Source organism: Odocoileus virginianus, chromosome 5 (genome assembly GCF_023699985.2).
Source record: "Odocoileus virginianus isolate 20LAN1187 ecotype Illinois chromosome 5, Ovbor_1.2, whole genome shotgun sequence".
Lineage (NCBI taxonomy): Eukaryota > Metazoa > Chordata > Mammalia > Artiodactyla > Cervidae > Odocoileus > Odocoileus virginianus.
In genome coordinates this window covers 23,512,118-23,536,422 of record NC_069678.1, presented here as the reverse complement: position 1 = coordinate 23,536,422, position 24,305 = coordinate 23,512,118, and positions in this window count along the sequence as shown.

Below are 24,305 nucleotides of genomic sequence, written 5' to 3'. Positions count from 1 at the left end.
CTTTTTTACAAATTGAAGGTTTGTGGCAACCTGAGTTATCAGATAATGGTTAGCATTTTTTAGTAATAATTTTTTATTAAGGTAAGTTTATTTTATATGTTGCACGCTTAACAGACTAAGGAATACTGTAAACATAACTTTTATACACACTGAGAAACCAAAAAATTCATGCGACTCACTTTATTGTAGTACTTGTTTCATTGCAGTGATCTGGAACTGAACCTGAAATATCTTGAAAGCATATGCCTGTAGTGATATGTGATACACTTACCAGATATGTGATATGCAAGCATTTTCTCCCATTCCATAGGTTGTCTTTTCATTTTGCCAGCTCTTTCTTTTGCTGTGCAGAATCTTTTTAGTTTATGTAGTCCCATGTATTAATTTTTGCTTTCATTGCTTGTGCTTTTGATGTCATATCCTAGGAACCATTGCCAAGACCAATATCAAGGAATTTTCCCTACATTTTCTTCCAGGAGTTTTATGATTGCTTGTTTTCTTTTCAAGTTGTTAATCTATTTAGAATTAATTTTTGTAAGTGGTATAAGTAGGGGTTTAATTTCATTTTCATTTCCCCAGCATTATTTATTGTAGAGACTATGCTTTCCCCATTGAGTATTCTTGGCTTCCTTGTCAAATATTAGTTGGTCATTTATTTCTTGTGTCATATTTCCTTGAATTTTTATGTTCCTTGGAGGTTTCTATTGCTGACTTCACATTATAGCAGTCACTTCCTCTACAATCTACCTTCTAGAAGAAATATCTTTTGGCATCCCTGCTAGAGATTCTGAGACTTTCTCAGGCCTTCTATGGATATGCCTGCTCTATTCTCCTTGCTCAATTTTGTGGCAGGGTTCTTACACTTGTATTAAGGCTGCTTTTAACACTACAATGCACCAGGTCCAGTGTTGGCAGCCTCTCTTTGCTTTTCCCAAAAGTGACACTACAGCTCAAGCTTATAATCTCTCCCTGGATTGCAAATTCAGGCCTACTTTCTGCATGTGTTCATTTTCTGTCTTCCTAAGCTTACCCTTACTGCCACCTTTAGGAGTGTACATAGGAAGCCTGTTGCAGAGGGGGGTGGTAGGTAGACGTAAAGCATATTGGGTTCTGGAGGTACCCATGGGCCAGCTGGGAGGTACCCACAGGCTAGTTGGGTGAAGCTTTCTCAGTGGCTCTTGGGTACATGAAAAAGTTACAAATAGAGTTTTAAAGAAAAGCTTTAAAAGAAAATATCTATGACTTACAGTAGAACAGTATATGTATGACATATTTATAATATTGGGGTAAGAAAACACTTCTTAAACAACACACAAAATGATGGATGGCAAAAGCAAAATAATCTATGGATTTAAAACATAATTTTAAATGTCTACACAAAAATTTACCCATCAAGAAAAGATTAAGAGAAAGAGAAATAAATGAAAGCTAAATAAGGTAATGAGGGAGGGTAAACTGAGATTGGAAGGCCCATGTAAAGAGCATGAGGGAGACTGTTATAAGCAAAGGAAGACTCTGTGCAAAGCCCCAGAGTTAGAAAGAGCTTGGTAGTTAGGAAATAAAAATGACAAGAGTGACTGGAAGTAGAGACAAAGAAGGAGCAATAAAGTTGAAGATACAAGCAAGAGAAAACCCCAAGGGACTTGTAAGCCACAGAGTGTGGCTGACTTGTGCAACAAGAGGCTGTTGAGTGGCTATGAGCAAGGGGACCTGTAAGTTATATGAGCTGTTCATTCATAGCCCAGTGCAAATAATGATTGAAAAAGAATGACTGACAAGAAGCTCTGAAGACCTATCTGCCTCACATTATGAAACCAAAAGTTCCCTTGGACTGCAAGGAAGTCAAACCAGTCAATCCTAGAGGAAATCAATCCTGACTATTCATTGGAAGGACTGATACTGAAGCTGAAGCTCCAATACTTTGGCCACCTGATTTGAAGAGCCCACTCACTGGAAAAGACGCTGATGCTCAAAAGACTAAGGGCAGAAGGAGAACGGAGAGACAGAGGATGAGATGGCCATATAGCATCACCAATTCAATGGACATGAGTTTGAGCAAACTCCAGGAGACAGTGAAGGACAGGGAAGCCTGGTGCACTGCAGTCCATGGGGTCACAAATAGTCAGACACAACTTAGCAACTGAACAACAACAACAGATTCTCTAAGTCATTAGAGATCTCACAGAAGGAAGAGAAAATGAATTAAAAAATAATGCCATGCCCCAGATATATACTTACAGATGTGATCTTGGTCTGTAATGGCTGAGAACTAAAGTCACTGAGGTGGGAGGCCAGGGCTGAAGCAGTGAGGATCAGAGTGGAGGAACTAAGGTGGGCAAAAAGGAACTGGACTGGACTGTTAATCTGAAAAGGAAAGTTTCACTGACTTATATAAAGATTATTCAGAGTATTTTGATATTTGGAGAAGTATCTAGGTCAGAAAGCTGAACTGAGAACCCTGGATCTGAGTCAAAGCTCTTTAGATGTGCTTTAATTGTCCTAGTTCAGGGCAAATACTGCTCACTGACTTACAAAAACAAAGCAAATCATCTTTGAAGAAAGTTTCCTCATGTTAGGCCTCAGAAACTCCTACATACTGAGGTAGAGCAACTGAGCTCTCATTTTTCAAAGTATTTACGTGAGAAGTCACTATGGATGAAAAATAAGCTGAAACAAGAATCAGTAGGTTTAGATACCCAGGAACACCTAAGGATGTGAGAATGCATTTTTTAAATAGCTATGTATAAATTTATAAATAGTTATGTGTAAATTATGTTTAAAGAAATAAAAGATGAAATTGCAAAGATAATAACTCAAGGAACTACTAAAAGGAAAAAACAAGTTTGGAGGAAAAACAAATGGAATCATTAAAAAATGAAAAGTAGGGGCTTCCCTGGTGATCCAGTGGTTAAGAATCTGCGTGCCAAAGCAGGGAACACCAGTTTGATCCTTGGTCCAGGAAGATCCCATGCCTCCGGGCAACTAAGCCCTGATAAGTGCCACAACTAATGAGCCTTCACTCTGGAGCCCACAGGCCAGAACTGGTGAGGCCACACACCACAACTACTGAAGCCATTTACCCTAGAGTCTGTGCTCCCCCAAAACAGAAGCCACTGCAATGAGAAGCCTGCACACTACACTGAGAGTGTAACCCTGCTCATGCTCACTGCAACTAGAGAAAGCCCACACACAGCAATGAAGACCCAACACAGTTGAAAAGATATAAATATAATTTTTTAATGAAAAAAATATAAAATTAAAATCTCAATGGTCAGGCTATCTGGCGGTTAAGATTCAAATTAGGAGAGATTCAGTAATTGGAAGATATCCAAAGGATTGTCAGAAGATAGAAAAGAGAAATCAAGAAGAAGAAAATACAAAAGAAGGGTTTAGAGACATTGAGAATAGAATGAGAGTCTAACATGTGTAATTGAAATCCCAAGAGGAGAGAACAGACAGAAGGTAGGAGAGGCGATATTTAAGACTCCATAAATTTGATAGAACCAATAAAAAGTATAGGTTCAAAAATGCAGGAAGTAAAATCATACCAGACATGACACATAAAAGAAAATTCATACCTAGTATAATAGTGAAACTGTATAACACAAAAAACAAAGACACGATATGGAAAACAGCCTGGTAACAATGATAGACTACTTACAAAGGTGCAGCCATTAGAAAGACCACTGACTTCTCCACATAAACCATCAAAGTTAGAAACAGTGGAGTTACAACTTAAGTATGTCAAGAGAAAATAGCTAACAATTCAGAGGATGTACCCAGAAAAATTATATTTAAAAATAGTAAAAGAATAACATTTACAGAAAAATAAAAACAGAGTTTACTACCAAGAAACTTCTCTAAATGTCATCAGTCAGATCACTCAGTCATGTCCAGATCTTTGAGACCCCATGGACTGCAACATGCCAAGCTTCCCTGTCCATCACCAATTCCCAGAGCCTACTCAAACTCATGTCCATCACATCGGTGATGCCATCCAACCATCTCACACTCTGTCATCCCCTTCTCCTGCCTTCAATCTTTCCCAACATCAAGGTCTTTTCAAATGAGTCAGCTCTTCGCATCAGGTGGTCAACGTATTGGAGTTTCAGCTTCAGCATTAGTCCTTCCAATTAATATTCTGGACTGATTTCCTTTAGGCTTGACTATTTTGATCTCCTTGCAGTCCAAGGGACTCTCAAGAGTCTCTTCTCCAACACCACAGTTCAAAAGCATCAATTCTTCGGTGCTTAGTTTTCTTTATAGTCCAACTCTCACATCCATACATGACTACTGGAAAAACCATAGTTTTGACTAGACAGACCTTTGTTGATAAAGTACTGCCTCTGCTTTTTAATATACTGTCTAGGTTGGTCATAGCTTTTCTCCCAAGGACCAAGTGTCTTTTAATTTCATGGCTGCAGTCACCAGCTGCAGTGATTTTAAAGCCCTCCAAAATAAAGTCTCTCACTGTTTCTATTGTTTCTCCATCTATTTGCCATGAAGTGATCAGACCAGTGGCCATGATCTTAGTTTTCTGAATGCTGAGTTTTAAGCCAACTTTTCCAATCTCCTCTTTCACTTTCATCAAGAGATTCTTTAGTTCTTCACTTTCTGCCGTAAGGGTGGTGTCATCTGCATATCTGAGCTATTGATATTTCTCCCAGCACTCTTGATTCCAGATTGTGCTTCATCCAGCCCAGCATTTCACATGAGGTACTCTGCATATAAGTTAAACAAGCAGGGTGACAATATGCAACCCTGACATATTCCTTTCCCAATTTGAACCAGTCTGTTGTGCCCTGTCCAGTTCTAACTGTTGTTTCTTCACTTGCATACAGATTTCTTAGGTGGCAGGTCAGGTGGTCTGGTATTCCCTTCTCTTGAAGAATTTTCCATAGTTTGTTGTACTCCACACAGTCAAAGTCTTTGGCATAGTCAATAAAGCAAAAGTAGATGTTTTTCTGAAACTCGCTTGCTTTTTTGATGATCCAGCAGATGTTGGCCATTTGATCTTTGGTTCCTCTGCCTTTTCTAAATCCAGCTTGAACATCTGGAAGTTCTCAGTTCACGTACTGTTGAAGCCTGGCTTGGAGAATTTTGAGCATTTCTTTGCTAGCATGTGAGATCAGCATAATTGTCCGGGAGTTTGAACATTCTTTGGCATTGAGTTTCTTTGGGATTGGAATGAAAACTGACGTTTTCTGTGTGGCCACTGCTGAGTTTTCCAGATTTGCTAGCATATTGAGTGCAGCATTTAACAGCACCATCTTTTAGGATTTGAAATAGCTCAACTGGAATTCCATCATCTCCGCTAGCTTTGTTTGTAGTGATGCTTCCTAAGGCCCACTTGACTCTACATTCCAGGATGTCTGGCTCTAGTCCAGTGATCACACCATTGTGGTTATCTAGGTCATGAAGATTTTTTTGTATAGTTCTTCTGTGTATTCTTGCCATCTCTTCTTAATAACTTCTGCTTCCGTTAGGTCCGTACTGTTTCTGTCCTTTATTGTGCTTATCTTTGCATGAAATGTTCCCGGTATCTCTAATTAAAGGTCATATTGTACTTCAAAAAGAAAAGATCCAGAAAGATGACCTGAAGTGCAAAAAAAGAACTGGGAGCAAAGGAAACCAGAAATATATAGATAAATTCAAATACTGTCTAAATATAGTAATAATAATAATAATTTTATTTGTGGAATTAAAAGTTTAGGACTAAAAAATGAACAATCACAATATACAAATTGATGGGCAAAGATTGGAAATAAAATGTTACAAAATCCCTTGAACCTGGAGCCTATTATACAGAGTGAAGTAAGTCAGAAAAAATGAAAATCAAATATCATATATTAACACATATATATGGAATCCAGAAAGATGGTACTGATGAACCTATTTGCAAGACAGCAATGCAGACACATATATAGAAAACAGACTTGTGGACAGAGGGTAAGGAAGGGGAGGGTGGGACAAATGGGGAGAGTAGCATGGAAACATATACACTGCTATATATAAAATAGATAGCAGGTAGGAATTTCCTGTATGACTCAGGTAATTCAAACTGGGGCTTTATGACAACCTGGAGAAGTGGGATGGGGTGGATGAGCTGAGATGAAATGCAGAGAACAGTGGAGACGTTGGCTTTTAATGGGAAAAGAGATGCATCCTATATGGCTAAGATGAGGGAAGGTGGGAGGGAAGTTCAAGAGAGAGGGGACATATGTATACCTATGGCTGACTCAGGTTGGTGTATGGCAGGAACCAATACAATATTGTAAAGCATTATCTTTCAATTAAAAATAAATAAATTTAAACATTATAATAATTGTAAAAAGTTATAAAATCCTTAAAGTATTTGGAAAATAGAGTCAAGATACTCTTTAGTTTCTCTTAATAATTGAAGAATGGCAAGACTGGAATTGGGGAGACTCCTAAAGAGGTGGTTGCATCAATCCAGTATCAAAATAATGGTTTCCTAGACTAAGACATGACAGTAAAAATAAAAAGAAACAGAAAATCGCAAGATTCATTTTAGAGACAGAAGGAATGGGAGGAACTAAGGAACTTCTAGGTCTTGGTTTGAGTCACTGGATAGATGGTGGTGCTAAATGAGGTAGAAATGCCTGGGTCACTAGGGCAGGTGAGATAGAAAATGTCATGTCCTATTTGGTCCTATAAATTTCAGGAAAAGGGCAATTCTACAGTTTTAGGTAGAATTCTGGCCTGGAGAGATCAATGTGGTCATCATTAGCATAGAGATATATCTTTAAATTAATGAAATTGGATAAATTTACTTAGGTGAAAGAATATAAAGAAAGATTGAATGTCTTAAGGCAAGTCTTAAGGTCTGTTTGCCTTTAGAGGTCAGGTAGAGTAGAAAGAGGGCTTCCCTGGTAGCTCAGATGGTAAAGCGTCTGCCTACAATGCGGGAGACCCGGGTTCAATCCCTGGATCAGGAAGATCCCCTGGAGAAGGAAATGGCAACCCACTCTACTATTCTTGCCTGGAAAATCCCATGGACTGAGGATCCTGGTAGGCTACAGTCCATTGGGTCGCAAAGAGTTGGACACGACTGAGCGACTTCACTTTACTAGAGTAGAAAGAACCATCAAATAGAGATGCAGGGAGCAAGTAAGAGGAAGAGAGAATGGTGTTACCAGATCCAAGAGGGGAGAGGATTTCAAGAGTGATTTTATTTGCTGAGACATCAAGTGTGATGGGAACAGAAGCCATGACTTTGACAAGAGTTAATTTAAAGAAAATGTGGTCCACTGGAGAAGGGAACAGCAAATCACTTCAGTATTCCTGTCTTGAGAACCTCATGAACAGTATGAAAAGGCAAAAAGATAGGACACTGAAAGATGAACTCCGCAGGTCGGTAGGTGCCCAATATGCTACTAGAGATCAGTGGAGAAAGAACTCCATCTCTTCAGATGGAGCCAAAGCATAAATGACACACATTTGTGAATATGACTGGTAATGAAAGCAAGCTCCGATGCTGTAAAGAGCAATATTGCATAGGAACCTGGAATGTTGGGTCCATGAATCAAGGCAAATTGGAAGTGGTCAAACAGGAGATGGCAAGAGTGAATATTGACATTCTAGGAAACAGCAAACTAAGATGGACTGGAATGGGTGAATTTAACTCAAATGACCATTATATCTACTACTGTGGGCAAGAATCCCTTAGAATAAATGGAGTAGCCCTCATAGTCAACAAAAGAGTCCAAAATGCAGTACATGGATGCAGTCTCAAAAACAACAGAATGATCTCTGTTCGTTTTCAAGGCAAACCATTCAATATCACGGTAATCCAAGTCTATGCCCCGACCAGTAACACTGAAGATGCTGAAGTTGAACTGTTCCATGAAGACCTACAAGACCTTCTAGTATTAACACCCAAAAAGATGTCCTTTTCATTATAGGGGACTGGAATGCAAAAGTAGGAAGTCAAGAAACACCTGGCGTAACAGTCAAATTTGGCCTTGGAGTACAGAATGTAGCAGGGCAAAGGCTAATAGAGTTCTGCCAAGAGAATGCACTGGTCATAGCAAACTCCTTCTTCCAACAAAAGAAGAGAAGACTCTACACATGGACATTACCAGATGGTCAACACCAAAATCAGATTGATTATATTATTTGCAACCAAAGATGGAGAAGCTCTGTACAGTCAGCAAAAACAAGACCAGGAGCTGACTGTGGCTCAGATCATAAACACTTTATCACCAAATTCAGACTTAAATTGAAGAAAGTAGGGGAAACCACTAGACCATTTAGATATGACCTAAATCAAATCCCTAACGATTATACAGTGGAAGTGAGAAATAGATTTAAGGGACTAGATCTGATAGACAGAGAGCCTGAAGAGCTATGGACCGAGGTTCATGACATTGTACAGAGGACAGGGAGCACGGCCATCCCAAAGAAAAAGAAAGGCAAAAAGGCAAAATGGCTGTCTGAGGTGACCCTACAAATAGCTGTGAAAAAAGAGAAGCAAAAGACAAAGTAGAAATGAAAGATATACCCATTTGAATGCAGAGTTCCAAAGAATACCAAGGAGAGATAAAAAAGCCTTCCTCGGTGATCAGTGCAAAGAAATAGAGGGAAACAATAGATTGGGAAAGACTAGAGAGCTCTTCAAGAAAATTAGAGATACCAAGGGAACATTTCAAGCAAAATGGGCTCAGTAAAGGATAGAAATGCTATGGATCTAACAGAAGCAGAAGCTACTAAGAAGAGGTGGCAAGAATACACAGTAGAACTGTACAATAAATATCTTCATGACCCAGATAATCACAATCTTGTGATCACTCACCTAGAGCCAGACATCCTGGGATGTGAAGTCAAGTGGGCCTTAGGAAGCATCACTACAAATAAAGCTAGTGGAGGTGATAGAATTCCAGTTGAGCTATTTCAGATCCTGAAAGATGATGCTGTGAAAGTGCTGCACTCAATATGCCAGCAAATTTGGAAAACTCAGCAGTGGCCACAGGACTGGAAAAGGTCAGTTTTCATTCCAATCCCAAAGAAAGGCAATGCCAAAAAATGCTCAAACTATCGCATAATTGCACTCATCTCAAGGCTAGTAAGGTAATGTTCAAAATTCTCCAAGCCAGGCTTCAGCAATGCATGAACCGAGAACTTCCAGATGTTCCAGCTGGTTTTAGAAAAGGCAGAAACCAGAGATAAGGTTGCCAACATCCACTGGATCATTGAAAAAGCAAGAGAGTTCCTGAAAACCATCTATTTCTGCTTTAATGACTATGCCAAAGTCTTTGACTGTGTGGATCACAATAAACTGGGGAAAATTCTGGAAGAGACAGGAATATCAGACCACCTTACTGGCCTCCTGAGAAATCTGTATGCAGGTCAGAAGCAACAATTAGAACTGGACGTGTAACAACAGACTGGTTCCAAATAGGAAAAGGAGTACATCAAGGCTATATATTGTCACCATGCTTATTTAACTTATATGAAGAGTACATCATGAGAAACCCTAGGCTGGAGGAAGCACAAGCTGGAATCAAGAAGGCTGAGAGAAATATCAATTACCTCAGATAAGCAGATGACACCACCCTTATGGTGGAAAATGAAGAAGAACTAAAGAGCCTCTTGATGAAAGTGAAATAGGAGAGTGAAAAATTTGGCTTAAAGCTCAACATTCAGAAAACAAAGACCGAGGAGGGAGGAGCCAAGATGGCGGAGGAATAGGATGGGAAGACCACTTTCTCCCCTACAAATTCATCGAAAGAACATTTGAACACTGAGCAAACTTCACAAAACAACTTCTGACCGCTAGCAGAAGACATCAGGAGCCCGGAAAAGCAGCCCATCATCTTCGAAAGGAGTGCTGTATAGTTGGAGAAGTCTTGAGACTACTGGAAGAATAAGACTGAAATCCAGAGGCAGGAGACTTAAGCCCCAAACCTGAGAACACCAGAAAACTCCTGACTACACAGAACATTAAGTAATAAGAGGCCATCCAAAGGCCTCCATACCTACACTGAAACCAACCACCACCCAGGAGCCAATAAGTTCCAGAGCAAGACATACCACGCAAATTCTCCAGCAACACAAGAGCATAGCCCTGAGCGTCAACATACAAACTGCCCAAAGTCACGCCTAACACATAGACCCATCTCAAAACTCATTGCTGGACACTCCATTGCACTCCAGAGAGAAGAAATCCAGTTCCACGCAGCAGAACACCGACACAAGCTTCCCTAACCAGGAAACCTTGACAAGCCAATCGTCCAACCCCACCCACTGGGTGAAACCTCCACAATAAAAAGGAACCACAGACCACCAGAATACAGAAAGCCCACTCCAGACACAGCAATCTAAACAAGATGAAAAGGCAGAGAAATACCCAACAGGTAAAGGAACATGAAAAATGCCCATCAAGTCAAACAAAAGAGGAGGAGATAGGGAATCTACCTGAAAAAGAATTTAGAATAATGATAATAAAACTGATCCAAAATCTTGAAAACAAAATGGAGTTACAGATAAATAGCCTGGAGACAAAGATTGAGAAGATGCAAGAAATGTTTAATAAGGACCTAGAAGAAATAAAAAAGAGTCAATTAAAAATGAATAATGCAATAAATGAGATCAAAAACACTCTGGAAGGAACCCACAGTAGAATAACGGAGACAGAAGATAGGATAAGTGAGGTAGAAGATAAAATAGTGGAAATAAATAAAGCAGAGAGGAAAAAATAAAAATAATCAAAAGAAATGAGGACAACCTCAGGGACCTCTGGGACAATGTGAAACGCCCCAACATTCGAATCATAGGAGTCCCAGAAGAAGAAGACAAAAAGAAAGGCCTTGAGAAAATACTTGAGGAGATAATAGCTGAAAACTTCCCTAAAATGGGTAGGGAAATAGTTACACAGGCCCAAGAAACCCAGAGAGTCCCAAACAGGATAAACCCAAGGCAGAAAACAAAGACCATGGCATCTGGTCCCATCACTTCTTGGCAAACCAATGGAGAAACAGTGGAAACAGTGAGAGACTTTATTTATTTTTTTTGGGGGGGGGGGGGCTCCAAAATCACTGCAGGTGGTGACTGCAGCCATGAAATTAAAAGACACTGACTCCTTGGAAGGAAAGCTATTACCAACCTAGACAGCATATTAAAAAGCAGAGACATTACTTTGCCAAAAAATGTCCATCTAGTCAAGTCTATGGTTTTTCCAGTGGTCACGTATGGATGTGAGAAGTGGACTATAAAGAAAGCTGAGCACGGAAGAATTGATGCTTTTGAACTGTGGTGTTGGAGAAGACTCTTGAGAGTCCCTTGGACACCAAGGAGATCCAAACAGCCCATCCTAAAGGAAATCAGTCCTGAATATTCATTGGAAGGACTGACGTTGAAGCTGAAACTCCAATACTTTGGCCACCTGATGCGAAGAGCTGACTCATTGAAAAGACCCTGATGCTGGAAAAGATTGAGGGCAGGAGGAGAAGGGGACAACAGAGAATGAGATGGTTGGATGGCATCACCGATTCAATGGACATGAGTTTGAGTAAACTCCGGGAGTTGGTGGTGGACAGGGAGGCCTGGTGTGCTGCAGTCCATGGGGTTGCAAAGAGTCAGACATGACCGAGCAACTGAACTGAACTGAATTTAAAGAAGTGTGGCGAATGGTGGAATCGAGTAGGAGAGAAAGAAGCAGTGGAGTATGCATGAAGTGAAGCAGAGAGATAGAATATTACCTACACAGAAAAGTGAGGTCAGTGAAAGAGTTATGCTTTGGTGTTTATTTGTTTTAAGATTTTGAGTTATCTGACTGTGTTCCTGTATAGTTTAGGAATGCTTCAACAGAGAGGGGGAGGTTGCTGATGCTGGAGAGAAAATTAATCACCAAAGAGATGTCATCTTAGAGAACAAGGTGAGATGCAGAGAATGGCAGAAAGGTTGGCTTTTAATGGTAAAAGAGAAGCATCATATATCGCTAAGGTGAGGGAAGAAAATGTATCTATATTTTTAAGTCTAGATGTAGGAAGACGAAGGGGTTCTATTTCCTCAGTATAGCCTGAGGCAACATGGGTCACGGGGTGGGGGGGGGGGGAGGAAGCAGGAGCTCCCAGCAGTTGAGGGGAAATGGATGAAACAGTATCCCCTTCCTCTACATCACTGTGTGTACACGCTTAGTCATGTTTGACTCTCACTTATTTCCTTTGTGGAGCTATAGCAATCTTTAAGAATCTTGTTTATTTTCCCATTTACTCATTTTCTATCTGTCTCTACTAAGATGGAAGCTCCACAAGGAGCAGTAACCAGGTCTGCCGTGCTTAAATAATCCAGTGCTTAGCAGGGTGCCCAGCACATAATACATCCTGAAAAAAATGTTAGCTGGAAGTAGAACGAATTAACATGCTAACATATTCAGGGCTGAATGATTATTAGAGAATGAAAAGCACTTAAGTGGAGGCTGTGCGGAGACCGTTGCTGAATCACCTACAGCAACACCTCCACTCCCAGCCTATTCCCGGCCCCGCCACCAGCTCCACTTGGGTTTCAGGGCCAGTCAAGACCATTTTTCGATCCACCTGCTCTCAGTACCTAACACAGAGCCCACGCACAGCCTGACACCTGGCACCGAACAATTCCTGCCTCCTACGCTTGCTGGTTGGAACCTGAGAAGTGGCAGGGCCTTGAGGAAAATTCTTACAATCTCCAACATCACCAAAAAATTATTTTTTTGCCATTTCTATTATAAGCAGATGGAATCTAAGATGATCGTGACTGTCTACTGTTCTTAAGTAAATTATGCCAGGATCAAGAGATACTTCATAAGAGGAGGAAAATGTAGCAATGACATTTTAAGCCTCTTTATTTACAAATTGGACTGGCTTGATCTATATGTTCCCATAAGCACCCCAAAGGAGGTAAGAGAGCTATAATTTGATGTCATGACAGGTCCATGATTTCTGCTTCAGGGATGGTAATAAAAGGGGTCATGACACCCCTTCCCACTCTTACCATCCCCACCACCACAAATCTCAGGTCCTGACAATGCTCATAAGACTTGACTGTGAGCTGTGAGCAATCCCTCTGGATTTCCTTCCCAAGTTCACACATCTGAAAATTCCACTTTCAACAGAAGTCTGGAGAGAGGCTTCTGAATAATGATGATTATTCAATGCTAAATTGGAAAAGAAATAAAAGAGCAGCAAGAAACTTCTAACAATCTCTTGGATTCCTGAAAATTCTATCTTATTATTGTTTTTAAAAACAAAAGTTCAAATGTTAGTTCCTCAGTTGTGTCTGACTCTTTGTAACCCCATGTACTATAGCCCATCATGCTCCTCCACCCATGGAATTCTCCAGGCAAGAATACTGGAGTGGGGGGACTTCCCTGGTGGTCCAGTGGCTAAGATTCTGTGCTCCCAATGCAGGGTCCCTGGGTTCAATCCCTAGTCAGGGAACTAGATCCCACATGCTTCAACGAAGACCTGGTGCAGTCAAATAAATAAATAATTAAAAAAAAAAAAAGAATACTGGAGTGGGTAGCCATTCCCTCCTCCAGGGGATCTTCCTGATCCAGAAATCAAACCCAAGTCTCTTGCACTGCAGATGGATTCTTCACCATCTGAGCCATCAGGAAAGCCCCATTGTCTTTAAAGAACTGAATAATTAGACTTAACCTTGGGAAGGGAAGCATTTTATTTTTGTCTGATTTGCAAACAGTGATACACAAGACCACAAATATGTTCACACACACACACACACACACATCCTCAGACCCCTGCAAGGTTAGGAGCAAGCATAGGAGTTGGCCTTGACTAGTATACTTTCTCCATCAACAGGAATGAAAGAAGACTCTTATACATACGGGATGCAAAGATACTGCGTGCCACATACCATGTTGCTTCCATTCTCCTTATCATTCTCCCCCTGGAGCATGTAGTGGACACTCCATACTTCCCACCAACCTGCTTATACTTCAAGTCTCACTTCTTCCATGAAGTCCTCTCTAAATTTTCCAACACTTCTCTGAGCTTCTACATTACTGATCCTAGTCATTGCCTCTTTTCCCTCTTTCTCTTTTCTTTTAAATTGAAACATAGTTAATTTACAATGTTGTGTTAGTTTCAAGTATACAGCAAAGTGATTCAGTTACATATTTTTATATCTACTCAACAAGAACAGGGTAAATTTCACATAGTGTATTCCCCCAGTGCCAGCAGGGTACTCAGCACAACTATGGATGCTCAGTAAGAAGTCAGTGCATACTTTCTCACTAGTCATATGATCAAACAGGTGCACACAGATGGATAATCACAAAATAGCATAATAATAACAACAAGAGATACTATATTTGAGCATTAATATGGATCAGGTACCATGCTAAGAACTTTCTATGTATCATCTAATTTAAATTTATCAACAACTCTATGAAGTGTATTCTGTTTTTATCCCTACCTTACATACTGAGAAAGAGCTTCCCTGGTGGCTCAGATGGTAAAGAATCTGTCTGCCACACAGGAGATCCAGCTTCGAACCCTGGGTCAGGAAGATTCCCTGGAGGAGAAAATGGCAACCCACTCCAGTATTCCTGCCTAGAGAATCCCATGAACCAAGGAGCCTGGCAGGCTACAGTCCATGGCGTTACAAAGAGTTGGACACAACTGAGCAACTAACACTTTCACACATTTTATATATTGAGAAATTGAGCTTTAACCCAAATTAGCGATGTTGACCAGTAAACTGATTCCAGAAATGTGTATGTGTATTTATATATATATAAATATATTTTTAATAAGGAATTATTATAAGATAAGGAGTATTTCCCAACCAGATTCATAGAACACTGGCCCTGGAAGAGGACATCAGAGCTCATCTAGTCCAACTGTCTTCTTTTCTTTTGGCTGCACCTCAGGGCATCCTCAGTTTCCTGAGGAGAGAGCAAACCTGTGCCCTCTGCAGTGAAGGCACAGCCTTAAATGCTCGACCACTAGGGATGTCCCTGTCCTGTTGTATAGATGAAGGAAAACACACGCCAGGGATGTGGAACGATAGCCTGAGACTATGCAGCCAGTAAGAAGTAGAGGTAAGACTAGAACTAAGTCCCTTACTGCCAGGGTATATGGTTTCTGCCATTTGCAGCCTACCCCAAAATGTTATCTTTTCTCCTCCTCCACACAGCCTTAACACTTCCAGGTTCTGTCCCTAGCATACATGGTTCAGCTATCTTAGGTCCAGAGTCTGTTGACACAACCCACCGGGAGTAAGATAGGCTTTCTTCAGCCCTCCAGCCTACTCCATACTGCATTGCTGCCTGCCTTTGCCCTTAACCAAAGCTTCTCTGTGGCCAAGCAGAGCCATTTGAATGCTATCCAGGCTGCCAAGAAGCAGACGGTAACACAGACGGTGACACAGGCAGTCCAATCAGGACAAATGCCTCAACTGAAACCGAATTACCTTCCACATGAGCCAGAGAGGAGATGTAAATCCACCCCTGTCTCCATCTGGCCTTGCATGGCAGCCTCTGCCTACCCTGGATCGGGAAGGAAGGGAAGCGGCTAATCGCATCAGAGCCTCTAATCCAGTCACAATCTAATCAAGCTTGGGGCTGTCAGCAGCAATGCAGTTTTCAAAAGACACTTTGCTCTTCTGAGTTGTCACTGCCAGGGCTGCCCACATCAATCTCTCTGGAGCCAGAAGCTACCAGACTCATGTGCCCGTTAGACCTGGGACTAGCAAAAATGCCAGCATTCCAGACATGCCACACCAGATCAGAGCTGTCCCCAGATGTTTCATCCAAAGGAAAACTGAGTGTAGACCCCTCAGGGGAGAGCCTGACAAAAGGTGCACACAGCTCTATTCTGCTTCCAGGAAATACATATCTTGCTTTCTTTCTGATCATTAACAGGAATGATCATGCACTCTGGGACTAAGAAAATGCTTCCAAATAAAAAGGCAGAAACAACACTAAGGAGAGTATCTTTCTTTAAAATTAACTGGGACAATACAGTTTTTAAGAAAATAAAATCATTTGTCTAACAAACCTGCTTGAGCATCCAGTCTGTGGACCACTGAGGAAGAAGATGATTAAGACCTGGTCCCTGGAAAACAAATACAGAGTCATTGAGGGGGTCACATCACTCTCCTGCACAAAAACCCACCCCACATTCTCCCTAATTGCAGCAGTTAAGTGTTCTTTTCACCAGTATCCCTGCTTTCTTCCTTCCAGATCCAGAGTGGCACTGTCCCTCCCTCCTCTCCCCCTCATGACCATGTAATTTACCTTGATCAACAAAATATATGTGAAAGTGACATGTTACTTTTGGATGGAAGCCTTTAAGTAAAAGCAAATTTCCATGTCCTCTCCCTCCTACTGTAGCAAATTATAACGTTCTACATGGTGGAAACTCCACCAGTGTGAACCTGGATCGGGGAGGACAAGAGAGCAGTTTCCCTGCTGATCTGAGATGGTCTTGTAGCATGAGTTAAAGCTAAGCTTTGTTAATTTAAGCCTTCGAGATTTCAGTCTGTTCCTGCAGCATAATAGCTCTTTCAAACTCCTTAGGCTGGCATCCAAGGCTTTCCCATAGATCAGAGTACCTACACTTCTAGACTTTTGTTTCATAATACTGATATGAATCTACACTCTTAGTCTACTTACTGTCTTCCTCACATATCCAGCACCATCTGATAAGAAGACCTTTTCTCAAGCTAGTCCTCTTGCCTGCAATGACATCCTCCTATCAACAGTTAGCCTTATAAAATCCAGTTTAGTTACTTCCTTTCCCAAGAGGTCTTCCTTGATGACATAAGTTAGAAACAAGTCACACCATGAATTCCAATAGCCCTTTACATATTGCTTTCATGGGTATTTCCCTTGCGGGGTTTTCTAGAATATTTGGTTATTTACTGTCTGTGTCCGTGCTGAACTGACTTGAACTCTTCGAGAACAGGGATTCAGGTCTCATTGGTCTTTGTGACCCATGCTTTGAATGCCCTACACATCCTAGCCAATGACCATCATTTGCACAGGCTGAAACACTCCCTAAACCAGTTGTCATGATTCATTTGGTCTTATTGTGTATGAAAAATATAATGAGATCTCACAGTCACACTATAACTCTAAGCCACTACTAAATTCAACCTTCCAGTATTTATCACCTAGAGTCAGACATCCTGGAATGTGAAGTCAAGTGGGCCTTAGGAAGGAAGCATCACTATGAAAAAAGCTAGTGGAGGTAATGGAATTACAGCTGAACTATTTAAAAACTTCAAAGATGATGCTGTTGAAGTGCGGCACTCAATATGTCAGCAAATTTGGAAAACTCAGCAGTAGCCACAGGACTGGAAAAGGTCAGTTTTCATTCCAACCCCAAAGAAGGACAATGCCAAAGAATGTTCAAACTACCGCACAATTACAGTCATCTCACACACTAGCAAAGCAATTCTCAAAATTCTCCAAGGCAGGTTTCAACAATACATGAACCTTGAACTTCTAGATGTTCAAGCTAGATTTAGAAAATGCAGAAAATGCATTTCAGAATGCAGAATGCAGAAATGCAGAAATCAAATTGCCAGTATCCGTTGGATCATAGAAAAAGCAAGAGAGTTCAAAAAAAAATTTGCTTAATTGATTACACCAAAGCCTTTGACTGTGTAGATTAAAATAAACTGCAGAAAATTCTTCAAGAGATGGGAATAGCAGACACCTGACCTGCCTCCTGAGAAAACTGTATGCAGGTCAGGAAGCAACAGTTAGAACCAGACATGGAACAACAGACTGGTTCCAAATTGGGAAAGGAGTACATCAAGGCTGTATATTGTCACCCTGCCTATTTAACTTATATGCAGAGTACATCATGAGAAATGCTGGGCTGGATGAAGCACAATCTGGAATCAAGATTGCTGGGAGAAATACCAATAACCTCAGATAAGCAGATAACACCACCCTTATGGCAGAAAGTGAAGAGGAACTAAAGAGCCTCTTGATGAAAGTGAAAGAGGAGACTGAAAAAGTTGGCTTAAAACTCAACATACAGAAAACTAAGATCATGGCATCTGGTCCCATCACCTCATGGGAAATAGCTGGGGAAGCAATGGAAATAGTGAGAGACTTTATTTTTGGGGGCTCCAAAATCACTGTGGATGGTGACTGCAGCCATGAAATTAAAAGACACTTGCTCCTTGGAAGAAAAGCTATGACCAGCCTAGACAGCTAATTAAAAAGCAAAGACATTACTTTGCTGACAAAGGTCCATCTAATCAAAGCTATGGTTTTTCCAGTAGTCATGTATGGATGTGAGAGTTGGACTATAAAGAAATCTGAAGAATTGATGTTTTGAACTGTGGTGTTGGAGAAGACTCTTGAGAGTCCCTTGGACTGCAAGGAGATCAAACTAGTTCATCCTAAAGGAAATCAATCTTGAATATTTATTGGAAGGATTGAAGCTAAAGCTGAAACTCCAATACGCTGGCCACCTAATGTGAAGAACTCACTCATTGGAAAAAACCCTGATGCTGGGAAAGATTGAAGGCAGAAGGAGAAGGGGACGATAGAGGGTGAAATGGTTGGATGGCATCACTGACTCTATAGGCATGAGTTGAGCAAGCTCCAGAAGTTGGTGATGGACAGGGAAGCCTGGCGTGCTACAGTCCATGGTGTCACAAAGAATCCGACATGACTGAGCAACTGAACTGAACCGAGTATTTGTCTCAAATTTCCATCTTCTGGCTCACGTTATTAACCCTCTTCATTTTCTCTATTTACCTGTCTTCATTTACCTCTATCCTCGACAATAGTTGTTGCTTTCTTTCAGAGGCCATCATTCACCAAGATACTGAGCTGTTATTCCACGAGTGATGGCGTCTAATGGGTTGAGGCACAGGCCCTGAGCAGTTCTGCAGCTAACTAGCTCCCTCTGCCCCCAGCTTCCCAGCACAACACGGACTCAGCCTCCACAACATTTTCATTTGCCGCACATCATGCACTTCCAGGTTGCTGGAGAATCGCTGAAACTGTAAGCAGGTAATATTATCATTCCCAGCTTGTAGGTTTCTTATGAGGGTTGAAGACAAGCCTAGAACCTGGACAATGCTTAGTACACAGCAGGCACTCAGTAAGTGACAACAATTGTGTTACAATAGCCTTGGTGAGGTCACACACAGATATTCACAGGTGCCCTAATGCGGCAGCCATGGTGAGACATAAGGGACGGCCAGTAAGGCCTCTTCTCACAATGCCCCATGAGCCTTGGTTAGCATTCTCTATCTGTCTCTCTCACACACACAGTCTCCTCCACTCCCTGTATCATATCTGAAATTCTAACACTAGAATTTCTATCATTTATGTTTGAAAATATTATATCTGTCCAAGAAAGACACTGAGGAAAACTAATATAACTTTATATGACAATGTAAGCCTTCCCCATCTAACATCTTATAGATGACTCTGTAACCAGCGGTCAATCCAGGGAATGGGCCATAGAATCAGACACAGTTTCCCATTGTTGGAGAAATGGGGAGAAAGAGGCCCAGAAATATAGAAAGAAAATCATTTTTCTTCAGAGCTAAAAGGATCTTGGAAGTCATTTAGGCCAACTGCTCATCATATATATGAGAACACTGAGTTCTAAGGTTGTAGAATGACTTTCTCATAGTCTCAGACCCTTAACAAGAATGCTGGTTTCCCATCCCAGACCTCCTAACCCCCTGATTGCTCTTCTTTCTACACCGTGCATCTCCTGGAGACCAAAAATGGAAGTACCATTCTGCTGGGCCCCACCCTTCACCACCATCCTTACCTCCTTTTCACCCCTACCCTGGGTGTCCTCATTCTGCAGAAGTTCACCCACCCACATAGCATCCCCTTTCCTACACTCCCACCATTGACAGAAAATTCCAGTCAATTTTTTTTAAGTTGATGGGGAGGGGAGGAAAGAATCTAAAAAGAAAAAAAAAATCCAACACATATAAAGCCTTAACAGGCCCCCAGGGAAACATGCAGCTGCTCTAGCTTTCTGACTTGAGCTGTTAGCAGTGATTCCAGAAACTCAGCTGCTAACAGCAGCAATGGAAGTCCTGGCTGCTCAGCCTCCCACGTCTGCTCCCGAGCTCCAGAAGGGGGAGAGGAGCCCTGCCTGGGAGGCCTCTGAGCAGATGCAGCTCTGTTCCCTGAAGATGACTTCACTGGGATAATTATGACTGATGAGGGGCTAGGGGAAGGCTCCTTGCTGATGATAATTAGCCAGGATAAATAAACTGAGCCCTGCTCAGAGGTCTGGTAGTGGGGAATTCCCAGCTGTCTAGTGGTTAGAACTCTGCACTTCCACTGCAGAGGGTACGGGTTCGATCCCTAGTCAGAACTAATAAGATCCCACATGCTGTGTTACTCCAGCAATAAATATATGAATAAAAAATGTTTAATTGATGTTAATGGCTCTAGGTCAGGCACTTTACAAAGCTGCTTTTGGTAAGTCTTCCCTACAAGCCTCTAAGTGTAGGTCTTATGATCTCCATTTTACATGAAAAGTTCGGGGAATACTAAAGCAATATGCCCAAGATCACACAAGCGGTAGGTAGCAGCTTCAGGGGTCAAACATGAGTCTAACCAGCAAGCGATGCTGTATTTTTTTCTGAGGTTCCACATACAGACACACAATGTCACTGGTGACCCAACAGAGAGGGTCCTTTAATGGGTGTGAGTCCAGGTCCTGCCCTGTGACAGACACTAAAGTAGCCCTGAGCATCCAGAGACAAATAAGATGCCATCCCTCACCTAGAGGCTCACAGTCAAGAGGAAAAGCAAAGAGACATCAGCAGTAATTACACCACCAAGTGGGAAATGCCTTTGCAGAGCTGGGTAGTCACTTGCATAATTTTTTTAGTTTCTTTTCCAGTGTCCTCTGAAACCTAATGGGCCATATGATCATGAATAAATAATAAAATATTTTGAGATAAAGGGATAAAGATGTAATAAATGGAGGAAAGAAAGAAGAAAAAAAGGAATTATATATCTGTGCGTTAGAATTGTTGTTGTTTAATAGCTAAATCATGTCCAATTCTTTTCAACCCCGTGGACTGTAGCCTGCCAGGCTCCTCTGTCCATGCGACTTCCCAGGCAAGAATATTGGAGTGGATTGCCATTTCCTTTTCCAGAGGATCTTCAAATCCAGGGATCGAACCTGCATCTCTTGCATAGGCAGGCAAATTCTTTATCAATGAGTCACAAGGGAAGGCCAAGGAATCCACAAATGACACTAAGAAAATACAATAGGGCACTCGTCATGGTCACTCAGGTCCTGAGAGTGTTGGCGACCGATGACTAATGCTTCGTTCCATGGCTGAAAACATTTATAGAGGATAAGAGGCCACTCGGGTCAGACATCCACCTCACTCCTTTGACAAGGGACTCTCACCTCATATCTTCCTGCTGTTGGTCTTAAAAGGATATCAGGACTTCCCATTGCAATCATCTTTCCCTTGAAAAGTAAGACCGGAAGGAAAGCAATTCCATCCTCATACCAGCTAGTTCCTACAATGATCTAAAGAGGTTGGATGATTGTCTGCAGGATGGGACAAAAGGCTTCCTACACTGAGTAAATCAGAGGATTAAATAGTCTATAAGGCTCTATTCCATTCCAAGGTCCTATGCTATGTAAGGTGATCCCAGACAAAGAAAAGGATGAGAAGAAATTCAATTAAGGCTTTGAGGCTGTTAGAAGATGACAAAGCACCAAAAAGGAGAAGGTAAAGAATGTCATGGGCCATTTTCATTTGTGAGTCTATTTAGTGAGTACAAGCAGCAGTTCTCAGGATCAGCGGTCAGTATAGACCAGAAATTGTCACCCTCAAGACACATACATCTTGGTGGCAGGAAACAGACAATAGGCACATAAACAAAGAAATGTAATAAGGCAATTTCAGGCACCAGTAAATTCTAAGAAGAAAATAACAGGATAATGGGATGTAGAGGTATTGTGAAGCTGCCTAACTAGAAAGCTCCAGTAAAGGCTTTCTGAGAAGGTGACATTCAAGTTGGATTATGACTGAGAAAAAGGTAGCTTATGAGAAAGAGAAAGCTTTAAAAAGACTCGGGGGAAGAACATTGCTCAGTGATAAGAGTAAGGTTGATGTGTTCAAACCAGTGCTGCTGGATCTAGGGGAAAAGGGGAAACATGGAGACAGAACCAGGTGGGGGTTAGATAATATTCAAAAAAGGTCTTACAGGTCACGATAGAGGGTTTTACTTTATTCCCATTACAATAACAAGTCATTGGAGATACTTAAGCAGCAGAGTGACATGATCTGATTCATGCTTCAGAAAGAGCGTCCTGGCTGCAATATGGAGTCTGGAGGGAAAGAATGGAGGCAGAAGACCAAATATATTATGAATTCCCCGGAATTCCCAGGAATTCCCTGGTGGTGCATTGGCTAAGACTCCATACAATGAGTGCAAGGGGCCTGGGTTCAATCCCTGCTCAGAGAACTAGATCCTACAGACCACAACTAAAAGATCCTTAATGCCGTGACTGAGACCTGGAACCTCCAAATAAATAAATACTTTTTGAAAACCAACTTTATAAAAATAAGAGTGGGACTCTGTACATTAAAAAAATCATCTCCAATGGTGGAACAAAGTTTATCCCATAAATATAAGGGTAGTCCAATACTAAGAAATCTATGAATATTGAATATACTATATCAAAAATTATATGTAACAAAGCTTATGATTATTTCAATAAGTGTGAAAAGAATATTTAATGAAATTTGAGTGTATTTCAAATAAACAACATTTTAAGATGTGAGACTAGATGGGTTGTTTCTCAATATGATAAAGAGATACTATTTTTGACTGACATCATGTTTGTGTATAAAGTACTAGAGGCCCAAGACAAAGATGCCCACCATTTCTATTATGATTTATGATATTGTTTATAAAGTTCTAGGTGGCTCAGCTGATAAAGAATCTGCCTTCAATGTGGGAGACCTGGGTTCAATCCCTGGGTTGGGAAGATCCCCTAGAGAAGGAAACAGCTACCCACTCCAGTGTTCTGGCCTGGAGAATTCCATTGACAAAGGAGCCTAGCAGGCTATAGTCCATGGGGTCGCAAAGAGTCGGACATGACTGAGCAACTTTCACTTTCAGACTTCAATAAGACACGAAACATAATAAGAAGCATGCATTTGAAGAGCAGAAAAGTATCATTATTGATAGAGAGTATGATTTATTTTCCTGCTGAGAACGTAACACTTGGCCTGAGCCTACTGTGTGCCAGGTGCTTCTGATATTTTATCTCATCAAATTCCAAACACATTAGGAATGACATTTTTCTTCTGATTTGATAGATGAGGATAGTAACCTTCCTAGCTATTGAACTGAGATTTGAACATAAGTTTGTGATTACAAAGTCTATGTTCTTACACCATGCTGCCAAAACAGAAGATAAAGTGAGATGCTACCAGCACTTGCTCTTTCCTGAGGTTCCAGAGCTCTGGAAAGTTCAGCAGCTCACCAGCATCTCAGAAGTCGCAGGGGCAGAGGATGGCAATATAGCCTGCAGCTGCTTCCTTCCCTGCATCCCGTGGGCCATTCCAACTGGAAAGAGGCCCCAGAGCCTCAGCTGCTCAGCACAAATAATACTGAGGAATTCTGCATTCAGCCCTTCCAGGGAATGTTTAAATTTTTTAAAAGAAGAATGTGAAAACACCCAGATGAATCTACAATTGCTTGAATTGTATGAATAGTATTTTAACAGCTGGAGTAGTAGGTCCCTGGAGTTTCTCCTGCCTCCTCCAAGCTGCTGCCACAGTCACTTTCCCCGGTGCTAGAAGAAGCCAGCACGCTGGCCTCCACATCTGGAAGTGTGCTGACCTTCTGCCCAGAAGTCCTCTGTTGTTGCACAAGGTGACTCGCAGAAAGAGGCCAGGCTTTTGAGGTCTGACTGCACAACCTGACTGGTCTTTTTGGATACAAAGGACTCAACCTCACACTGGGGGATGTCGAAACTTGTCCCAAACCAAGGAACTCTGCTGCCTAAAGCTCCAAGTTCCTGCCAGGATCACATACTTTCTCTTTCCATTCCAGATGATATCAGAGAAAAAGTATATCTCTTACCATTTTCAAATGAAATCCTCAATTGAAAGAAGGGAGACCTGTGGACACTCCGAGATAGACGGAATTGCTATCTCTACATTTTCCTCATTATTTTTGAGATGCAAGTGTCATGGGCAACAGGCGGTTCAGCAGCTGCCTCACATCTGCCTGAGCCCACAGTTGGCAAGCCCAAACTCACCTCTTCTCAGTTGCCAGACACTTTGAGGCTTTTCATTCG